The following is an 11905-nucleotide window of genomic DNA, read 5'->3' as shown; positions in this document are numbered from 1 at the left end:
AAATGAGAAAAATTGAGAGGGAAACCGTGTGTGGTGGATGTTGTGGGTAGTGGGTGGTAGGCAGGTGGGTAGGTTAAATAATAAAATAATAATATTAAATGATTATTTAAAGAAAAGATAGTATATAATAGATGATTTGATGTGGGTGTTTTTACAAATTGCTTGTGTAAAATAGAAAAAGTAGGTTTTTAGTGTAAAATAGACAATTTTAAACGAACTGATGTGGCCGTGTAAATATACATGGTTATTATAGCTAATGTGTATATTTACACATTTTTACACCCTCTGATGTGGGTGTTTTTTTGCTCAAAATGTGTAAAATAGGTACCTTTTTCTATTTTAGAAGACTATACAAGGATTGATGTGGTTGCTCTAGTTGTGTATAAAAAAATATATATATATTTTTCTCTCTCTCCTCTATCAAACTACTTCATCTCAATGTTCACAACAACCCAGCAACAACTAAGCAAAGCATAAGAAGAAGAAGGAAGAAGCCGAGGATAACCACCCAACCAACACCAACACATCATTTGAAAAATTGATAATCCACCACAAAGTTGACCCAAAATTAACGGAAAATTAAACTAAAATCAACACAAGCAACTAGAAAATCCAACTCAAAATCAAGTCAAACCCACATTCCAAACCCAACTCAAAATCAATTCAAACCCACCAAAAAACCATCCCAAACCAAAATCAATTCAAACCCACCAGAAAATCAATTCAAAACGATTGGAAAATCAAAACCAAATCGAAAACCCATGTTAAAAAACCCAACGGAACTGCTACAGCCGTCGATCTATTGCCACTATTGCCGCTAATTTGCTGTCGCTTTGCTGTTGGATTTGTCACCGTGTGTGAGTGTTTAAGAGAGGAAGATAGTTGAGGGAGGAATGAGAAAGAGGCTTTTGGATTGGACTGATGAAAGATATGGTAATTGGGAATTAATAAATCAGTAATAAAAAAAGAGAGATATTAATAAATAACAAAAAAAGAATAAATAATTTTATTTAAATAGAGTAGATTGTAAAATAGATGAACTGATGCGGGTGTTTTGAAAAAATGGTAGTGTAAAATAGAAAAAGTAAGTTTTTAGTATAAAATAGACGGAAAAATTTGGCCAGACTGATGCGATTGCTCTAAACCATGTACTTTTCAACATTCCTTTTTAGGAAGGTGGGCTCCTTTATTTTTTTATTATATATATATAAATTTTTTTTTTGAGAAGAATTCCTTTAATTAAGGCTACTGTGGGGCTAACCTCCTAGAAAAATAATTTAATATCATGTGCCAAGTACCCTATTTGATAGAGACTTGGTCATTAAAATTTTAGAATTTGTTGTAGCTTAATTGGCATCTTCTTTGTACAAAAGTACTTTGGGCTTAGTAAAAAAAGGATTCCAGTTATAAGGTTAGCTATAAATTGTAACCATCTTAAAAAAAAAAAAAAAAAAAAAACCAGTACTAGACAACTTAAAGGTACTTCTATTTTTTTTTTTTTTAAATAGTTGAGTGATGGATAACTTTATTGGCTCTTTTTGGAGAGAATTATTACCAAGAAGATATATGAGCAACTTAATTAAGACCTAATGATTATATATTAATATTAAGCCTCCAAAACCTAAGCATCCCTTCCCTCCACATGGGCATGGTTGAATCAAGCTGAGACTTTGGATAGAATTTGAAGAACGGCTTCTTTAGTGGGGAGTGCAGGTATGGCTCCTCTCTTTGTCACTGTGATAGCACCGCACGCATTTGCAAACTGGACAGCTTCTCTCAATCGCTTTTCATCCTGTAAAACGCAAAAATACCAATGCATACTAATGTTATGTTTCCACACCCATCACCTCAGGAGTGAATGCCAATGATGACTATTGAAAATTATCTGAGAGTCCTGGTTTAACGTTGAGTATTAATTATGTGGAAGGCAAGTATTTTCCTTGTTGAAAATGTAATCTGGCTTTATTTCTTTATCAAGAAATAAGAATCAGAGCTTGCCAATAGTCTTCTTGTTAACAAGTATTTTTTGGTGTTTTGAACAGAGATATCTAAGGTTCAAATCTTCTCATCTCCATTATAATTATTAAAAAAAAAAGTATTGGAATTTACGACTCACTACAAAAAAAAGGTTCTATAGCCGCGTTTTTAAAACGTGGCTATAGCTCGAGAAAATGTGGCTATAGGACGATTTGGTTTATAGCCGTGTTTTTTTAGGCCACATTTTTAACTATGGCCTAAAATGCGTAACTATAGGCTTGATGGGCCTATGGCCACGTTTTTGTAGCCGTTGCTATAGGCAGGATCAATGGTCACGTTATAATCGTGGCTATAAGACATACTCTAGCCACGGTTTCAGAACTGCGGCCATAGCCACGTTCTATAGACACATTTAAAACGTGGCTATAGGGCAATTGTTGATTGCCTGGAAGCAAGGTTAGCCGCGTTTAAAATGCGGCTATAGACTTCTTAAAAACGCGGCTAATCTTGCTTCCGGGCAATCAACAATTGCCCTATAGCCACGTTTAAACGTGGCTAGAGTATGTCCTATAGCCACGTTTATAAAAACGTGGCTTCAGCCCATTACTATGGCCGCGTTTTGAAAACACGGCTATAACCCCTGTATCGTTTTTTGAATTTGTCTATAGCCGCGTTTTTAAAACGCGGCTATAGACTTTTTTTTTTATTTTAAATTTGTACGCTACATGACAAATGCATTTACAAACGCTACTATAAATTTTACAAACACTACTATAAAAAACCTGTCACACACAATTCCAATTTCTTATTCCTACAAAATTCCAACGCATGCAACAAAATAACAATCTCAAACCTGTCACAATCTCAATCAAGCTTTAAAGACTATGGAAAATTATCAACATTCAAGGAATATGCAGTTGAATACAGCAAAAAAGTTGCAACAAGCATCAACATATGATTTTTCAACCATCCTCAACTACAAACATTACACAGATGCTTCTAGGGGTTCCTTCCTATCTCCAAGCTCTTGTCTACAAGTGGATACCCTTGTTGCTTTCCAGGTATAACACAGTTTATGTTTCAATGGCACTACAAAAATATAATGACAGCAGTTAGACAAGATTAGCGGCTGCATCTATAAATACAGACACTCTAAAATGCGGCAATGAACATTTGCTAGCCATAAAGACCATTATACTAGAGATAGCAAGCTTTACATGAGGATAAAATGTGGCAAATTGTGCCATTATCAACAAAATTACAAAACTACAAACCAAAATTACTATAAAATCTTCTAATAATACTGCGTTCTTCATATACACTAGAACAAAGTTTTTAACTTCGAAGGGATCTCGTAAATTGAAATTCCTTTGGTAAGCTCAAAGAGAAACAATAATAAGCAATGCAAGCAAAAAAATACCCAATCCAGAAAATCCAATGGCCATCCCACAAACTGCCTCCTTGCAACAATGTTGTATCTATAAATACAGACACTCTAATGAGAATGCTTGGTAAAGTTAGACAACTTTTTGCCCAATTTATGTTTATAATTCTAAAGCAATTATAATTTTTGCGGATGAAATTTGGTCTCTACAACTTTTTACCCAATTTATGAAATTAAAATCTTCCACATTCAATGGACCATATCCATATCAAAATAAATTGGATGTACGTTATCAGCAGATGCTGTCTCAAATTTTTGCACCTAACTAGAAACAAATCATTCTCTTCTTTATCAAATGAAAATGGATGTGCAACTATCACTACAAGCTCTTTCAACCTTGTACCTCTTCTTCATCAAATTCCACAAACTTCTAAGTCCAACCACACCATTCAATAAACACAATATTGTAAAATAAAACCCTATAGCAATGTAGGAAGGTGGGAAAGATAGACACACCTGAATATCAGACTTGGACAGACCAGACACGTCCATGTAGAAAATATACTCCTTGGCAACATCAAAATGTCAATTGGAATGCTCAACACACCCTTATTTTCATTGGACTCATGTTCCTACAAAGGAAACATCAATTTCTCAAAGTTCTCCGTGAAATTCAACAAGTGGTTGACCAAGTCCCCACTGATCTTAACACAGCTCATTTTTTCCACTTCTTAGCAACACACATGAATGCTCCATGAATTTCAACAAACACAACAACAAGCATTAGCAACTAACAGTGACAAGAGTGATAATACATAAACTGCTTTGTCAAATTATTGTTGATGTGACACTAATTACATTGATTTGCACATTAATTTGGAAACTATTTATAGTAAAATTGACATAGATTCAAAGATTTTTATTTTTTTTGAAGCACTGTTAAGGTTTGCAACTTTTTACCCAATTTTTTCTGGTAAATAGTAAAAATTCATAGCTTCTCAGTTGTCATACACTCAAAAGCACTATTAATTTCATATCATTCCCTATGCATGTCTCTTCCTACACAACGTGACAAGTATAAACTTCACTCATCACTCTTAAACAAGCCCACTCGAAAGCAAGACAAATTCCTTTGAATACCAAAGGTCAAATTCTTCCTAAACAACAACAAAAACAAATCTTTTAAAAGTGCCGACATACCTGCAACTTGTGAAGGTACTGAGGCTGACCATGTCCTCTCTTAATGGTCCTAGTGCGCTCCAAAAGCCTGTCAGCAAAGACTCGACTTGCCATTATCAACATGAGCGATAATGAAAACTTTCTTATCCAACAAAATTACACAAATTGAACCAGCAAAAAGTTTTAAAATAACAATAAAGAAAACAAATCAAACCACAAATTACGAAATTGTATTGTTCATATTTCAAATTTACAATGAGAATGCATGGCTTCACTATTTAATCCTCTTGGTTGTTCTTCTATATTGTTAAAACATCAATGTAGTTGTCTACATATACAAGAGATACAACTACAAGGTTTTTTGTGCACAAAAAATATTGGCTATCTTTGAATGGCATGATTGACCTGTGTATAATATCAAAATAATAATAATGTCTACCATATTCCTTCATGAACAACCAAATTATTGTCAATCTGTATATAATACAATATACAATCACAAAATATCCACGAAGAGTCTTCATTTAGATGCAGCGTTACCCTGAATACATTAAACACATCGTATTATTTCTAACGTAACAATTCATTTCAATAAACCACTATTTTCTTTAAATTAAATTAAACACAACATTTTTAGTACCTGAGACTGCAGCTGTGAAGCACTTATAAGTGGGCGTAAATCACGTAACATATCGCCCATTGTTTTCATCACCTCTGTCATTTGTTCGTTATGCTTTGCTTCTGATTGGGCAATTGCTAAGGTGAGTTCCGCCTTATGTTGCTCATGTAAGTCCGCGATTTGCTCCTGATGCCTCTGCTCTACCTGGGCAAGTTGGTCCCCCGAAGTTTGGTGCGAAATTTCCAATTTAGTCATTTTATGGGCTGTTTCGATGGACGACGGTGGAAGTGTGTAGCATGAACGGTTGGACCCATTTCTTCCTGATGGAGTTGGTCCAAAACCCACCCCACGAACACGTCCAGAGCGTTCTGCTCCCATCACTTGGGCAAAAGCATCATCCTTTGACCATAGGATTCCTTCGCGCCGTGATCCTTGTAGTGAGCTCCCACGATTTAAAATTTCAGTCATTTGTTTCTGTTATCACACAAGAACCAAATAACATAGTACTTGCTCTAAACAATTCACGCACAAAATACAAAAGAAATAGGTTACGATATACGACTTACAATCTTCTCCCCCACATCAGGAGTAACAGGATGCCCTTCTTTGGTGCTGTATACTTTCGCAAAAGGCACGGCACGCTCCACTGCTTGCCCAGTTTCTTTTGCCTACATATTCAACATTCTCATTACAATAGTGAAAATTTATATTGGTGATATGAAGCGGCAATCGACAACCAAACTTAGCAAATGGAATTTCACTCATAACATGCAGTATAATGTATAATAAAATAAAAACCATTACATTATTACGTTCAAGAAGACAAGTTTTGTTATCTTTATGCGAATGCTTAGTATGAAGCGGTTTTGGTCCCTAACTTTATGCATAGAAGCCAGCTTTGGTGTTGTTTGTCATTGCCTAATTCCTTGACCAACATGTAAATATACATATATGACAATTGTTTATAGAGAAGCAAAGTGTAACAGGTTAAAGAAAAAGGTAAATATTACACAGGTTTATATTCATTGAAATTATTAATACACTCAAGTTGTATGGTTTGTCATTGAATCAATATTAAGTAAAATGCATTCTGCACTCAGAATTACACCGTTGTAGTATAAAATCTAAGTTTCTAAATAAAAATAAATGACAATGTACACAACTTTTCAGATGCATATTCCTTAATGGTTCATCAACTTTAATACATTCCTCCAACTCAACTATGACAATCATTTTTTCAAACAAAATTTTCTTTTAATATGTTACAAGAAAAGACAGCACTTAATGGTTCACTTATTCTTACTTTGTTTGTAGGGAAATGGTTCACAAACATATTTTGAAAAGATTAACTTAATATTACTACACATATTTCTAAATGGTTAACTTAATAGTACTACACATATACTTTCATTCAAAATTTTTTTTTTTTTAAAATACTAAATATTTTTAACACAGAAAAAAAATGTGTTAAAAATATTTTTAAAACACACAATATCCCCATTATACTAAATAACACACACATGGGAAAATGAGAGAAGATTAAAAAAAAAATTATAGTGGTATATATCCAAAAGGGTCTAATTCAAAAGATAGAATAGCTTCAATTCAACAAGGAACTTAGCTCATGGTGGTCCTACCTAATATAGTAGTTTTTTCTAGGTCAAAGCTGTGACAACATAAGCTTAACCAAAAACTACTTTACAGTATTTATTGAAAAACAAGCCAAACTCAAATCCTTATTTTGGATTAATTTAATAAATAAATCAAGCCCAAATAAATTATTTTGTTCTTGAATAGGACTGTGAATACAATGTTTTGAAGATAACCAATCCAAGTTTAGAACTGATATAAGCTTGCTAGTAAATTTTATTGTGGGATTTAACAATTTGAATAACTCACTAAATATCTAAACATATAGCTGTAATTCATTATTTACATTCATCTTGAAGTTCAATGGCATTGTCTTGTGAAAATGTCTAGATTTTGAAATCCCCCCTCCCACTTTAAATAATCTATAAAAAAATTATTATTTACCAAGCCTACATTGTGCTTATTTACCATTTCTGGTTGACAGTCTCCTATTAAAATGCTTCATACTTCTTTTTATCCCTTCTCTCTCTCGTCTTTATTCAGTTTATAGTCAATTTTCGCCATTTCATCTATACATGTTGCTCTTTTTTTCTTTTTTCTTTTTTCTCTCTCACTGTTTCTCATCAGTTTCTCTCGATGCTGCTCCAATAACAATTGCTTTATTAGAAAGCATATGAACTTTAAGTAGGGCTCATGAATTCTCCAAAGGCATAGCAATGGCCCTGGTTGACATCAGGGCCATAATTAAAGGCAACATTAAGCTTATAATTGTGCATACAATGGTTGGAAGAAAAACATTTTACTTGTTATCTAGTATTCCTTGTACACAAAGGAAGATTGGAGCATGTATATAAGCCTCGTTTCTAAGGATCTAGTAGGTTTGGTCAAAGGTGGTCCTCCAATATGGAGGACAGTGTGATGGTTCTTTTGAACTGAGTGATACAGGTGTTCAAAGATACTTATGGAGGTGCTGTGTTCTGAGGCTCTAAAATGTTTTATAGCTTTTACAGTTGAAAGATGCCCATGTGTGTGAATTAAAATAGAGTTGAGAATTAGTTTATTGTTTAAGTGTGAGAAGACCATTGTGTATATTGAGTTATAGAGATGTGTCATATTTGTGAATTAAGATTTAGTGTTTAGTTGGTAAAATGAGATTTGAGTTGGTTTAAATTTGTGAGGCCTTGTGAGTATGATTTGAGATTTTTTTTTTTTTTGGAAAGAGATTTGAGATGAATTAATTGTGAATTGTGAAAGTTGGTTGAGTATTTGTTTTCCATATTAATAATAGTGAATTTTGACTGATATTGTCTTTGGATGTGGACAACTAGCCAAAGAACTATGTTAAGCTAGAGATTTTGTGTTAATGTTTCTGTTTTATTGTTTATGTATTAGTACCATAATTTTCATTATCACAGCAATAATAATGACAAAATACACAAGAATTTGCAAAGCCAATTAGTTTGTATGAGAGAGAGATGGAAAAAAATGAAACAAAGAATAGCCACTAGAAAGCAAAAGAATTTATTGAGTTGCACCTTATAAAGATTTGGATCTGAAGCCAAAATGTTCAAGATTCCACCTACAAAAGCGTGACCTGCACTAGTTGTGTCAACAGCTTCAGCCTTAAACCCTGCCGTTGAATTCCTGCACAACCATAAAAAAGAAATTACTCCTGATTAACTGATAATATTATAAAAAATAAAGATTAAAATGCATAAGATACCAATTCCATTTGTCCAATATGAGGTCACATATCATTAGGATCTCCTCTTCATTACATGGTTGTGAAGTGAATAAAAGATACCAAAGGCCTAGAGGAATCAATTACTAGAAATGGAATAAAGCTTTGAAATCATTGTTAACCTAAAATACATGGATACTGACTTTTGTATAGTATCTGCAGCCTTGTGCTCCATCAGTTACGAGCAGTAGCTTAAGATTTGGGTGGAAAAGCTTCTTCAGCACAACATCATCATCATAAGGATCATCACCTCCGGTCAAGAATGTGATTTCCTCCTCACTTATCTGCAATTTCCCCAAATAATTCCAACAGTGATGTGTATGTAAAAGCTTGTAAGCTGAGAATTTAATGTAATACTTCAGAATATATATGGTGCCCAAATGTCAAAATATGTACCTTAGTAATGTCAGATTGGTTCCATATGCTCATAATACCATCTCGAGCAGCCTCTGCAGATGGCCAAAGTGGCAACCTCAAATTTGGGTCAAAAGATATCAGACAACCTGTCTTCTTAGCAATGTCCATGGCAGCAAGATGAGCAGACCTGCGAGGTTCCTCAATCAAACTAATCGATCCATAATGAAATATGTTTGCCTTCATCAACGATTATCATATAGAAACCATTTACTTATCAGCAAGTTCAATACCATATTTCAGATTGGAAAAAGATAAAAAGAAGGTTCCATACCCAAATAATTATGACTTGTGAGTGACATCCTGAATTTAAGCAACTTCTCCGAACAAGGAATTTCACTCAATAAACATTTACTATTTGAGATTCTATAATATGCTCTTATTTAATAACCTTATCTGATCAAACAACAACCTCAACAACCAAATTGCAATTCCAAAATGTTGGAGTTGAATATGGATTCTCAACATACTAATTAGAGCCCTTCACATGTATCTTTTTCGATATTCTATTTTATCTAATATTACATTCTTTGCCTTTATACTCGTGCTCTTTAATAAAGTGACTAAATTTTAGGCTAGTCGTCAACCTACCACCATCTGCCTTTACTAAACTTGAGATCAACTATATGAACAAAACATATGACACTTATGCATAGACACAAATAGAGGTAATCTCATCCAATATATAATCCATTTGATATATTAAGTGAAGAAAGAAACTCTCACCTGCTTTCCTAACGGGGTCGTTTTGGATGTTGAACATGATATGTTTTGTTAAAAGCTATGTTTTTTGGGTTTTTTTTTTTTTTTTTTTAAAATAAAAAATAACTGTTACAGCTTTTCATCTAAAAAATACTTTTGCATGTTGAAATAAGAAAAATATAGCTGATGAGAGCCATTAGACTAGGCTGTTTTTCATTGATACCTTTACCACTATCCTAAATAGCAATTACAATTGACAAGCAGTTTGCCTCAACAACCAGTTTAGGGGTTACACAGTTCAAGTCATTCTTCGTTCTTTATTGCTTAGGTAGAATGTTGGCCTTTTACCTTCTTAAATAGGTTTGCATCAATTTCATCTTGGTGAAGAAGCATATCAGCACTAGGGTTGCAATAAAACATGAATTCACGCTCGCCGTCATCTCTCAGTGTAACAAATGCCAATGCTGTCCTTGCATGTGGATCAAAACGCATGCCAAAATTGTCAACATTATTTTGTACAAGAATGTCGGCCAACATGTAAACCAAACTCATCTTCACCTACCTGTGATGCACAGTGGAGACAAAGTGATCAAAATAGATTGAAATAAGGATCTGAAATGCATAAAAGAATCAGATGAATCATGAATGAACTACAAAGCTATAGCTTGTCAATGTAATCATTAGGCATGGACGATGGGGAGGAATCAGAAAACTATGCCAACATGATCCTAATTGTTGACGTGCCAGTTCATATCACAGGGTAGACTGATTAGCAGAACATGACATAGGTAAACAATTTTAAGGAACTTTAAAATAAATATTAAGATTTTTGTTGAATCACAACTTAATCTCACGTGAATTAAGAAAATAAAATAAACAACTTTAAGCAATCTCATAAATATATTCTAACTAAAATTCTCAAGCCAAAAAATCAATTCAGTTACAAAATACTAAGATATACGTAGAAATAAGCCCTTTCAATTTTAACGAAAAAAAATGGAACCAGCACAGAAAAATTCACAAGTTCATCTCTATTTTTTGTCCAACATTTAAGATTCATACTAAAATTGGAAACAATACAAGGTATACAATGTACAGATTCAAAAAAGTCATCATGTCCAAAGAAATCAGGTTGAATACCATGGATTTAGGTTTATCATACTAAACCTAATATATTCCTTCCTCTCTCTCTCTCTTTGAAACCCTTCTCCTTCCTTTCTGGCATTCCTTCTTGATCGTGCCTCCCTCCAACGGTTTTCCTACAGCATATGACAACATCTTTTAGTAAAGAGTGTTGTTGTCATCTAGCATCGATGTCACCATCCTCTAGCCATTGTTCACAATCAACTACCACCGGCTTTTTTCTCGTGTATGCCATCCTTGAGTCACCGTTCCTCTATTGACGTTCCTCAGGCCATCGGTGCATCCATTCTCCAACCATAGTAGACACTCTTTGATCACTGGTGCAACCATTCTCCATTACTAGTGGTCATCTTCCCAACTTCATTTGTCGTTGACAATGACATACATTGTCATGGTTTCCTTCAAGAGCTAACATTCCAAACTCAAAATATTTTCAGGTTTCCCTTTTTAGTGTGAGGGGCATGCTAGAATATATTATAATATTGTATATTAGGTTATTAACATAAATTTGTAAGGTTTAGTAGAATACCATGGGCTATCATAGTAGATTTAAGGTTACAATACTAAACCTATTATATTCTTGTGCATACCCTACATAGGATCCATTGTAACACATGGTTCAAAATAATAAAGATATAATTTGCTTAAGGCTTTCCGTTGTGAATACAAGTAGTAAGTCTAAACCATGTTAATTCTTTTACATCTACTTTTTTCTCTCTGGTTTCTTTTTATTTGAACCTCACTTGGTTAAAAATTCTCTTTTCTCTTTTTGATTGAAGACGATAGTGGTATATTATTATGTGAAGAAAATACATGTCAATACCCAGGGGTTATCTAAGGAAACAGCCAAACGCAGTGGCTAGCAAACCCAGGGAAAAAAAAAAGAAAAAACTAGTTAATTCTCGCATCACATTTTCTCCTAAGAAATTTTTTTTTTTTTTTTTCATTTTCTCTTGGTTTTCACGGTATACTCTATTGATCTACTATCCAAGGCCAAGACACACACGTACATTTGTGAGTATATTTGTAAAGTCTCCTTATCTTGTTTATTAGAATATTGAAAACTTACTTCTGATTTGGTTTGCAACTTTTATATACATATATACACACACACACACCACAGGAAAGTTTAACAAATTATAAAATTTTCTTTCTT

The 11905-nt window shown here is 33.6% G+C and overlaps 1 pseudogene; it reads right to left on the bottom strand.

The window, feature by feature from the left end:
* Window positions 1-2760: 2760 nt before the first annotated feature.
* On the bottom strand, window positions 2761-11206 carry LOC142638328 (putative fructokinase-3; annotated as a pseudogene).
* Window positions 11207-11905: the final 699 nt, after the last annotated feature.

Source organism: Castanea sativa, chromosome 6, assembly GCF_040712315.1.
Source record: "Castanea sativa cultivar Marrone di Chiusa Pesio chromosome 6, ASM4071231v1".
Lineage (NCBI taxonomy): Eukaryota > Viridiplantae > Streptophyta > Magnoliopsida > Fagales > Fagaceae > Castanea > Castanea sativa.
This window is presented reverse-complemented; position numbering and strand designations above follow the sequence as displayed.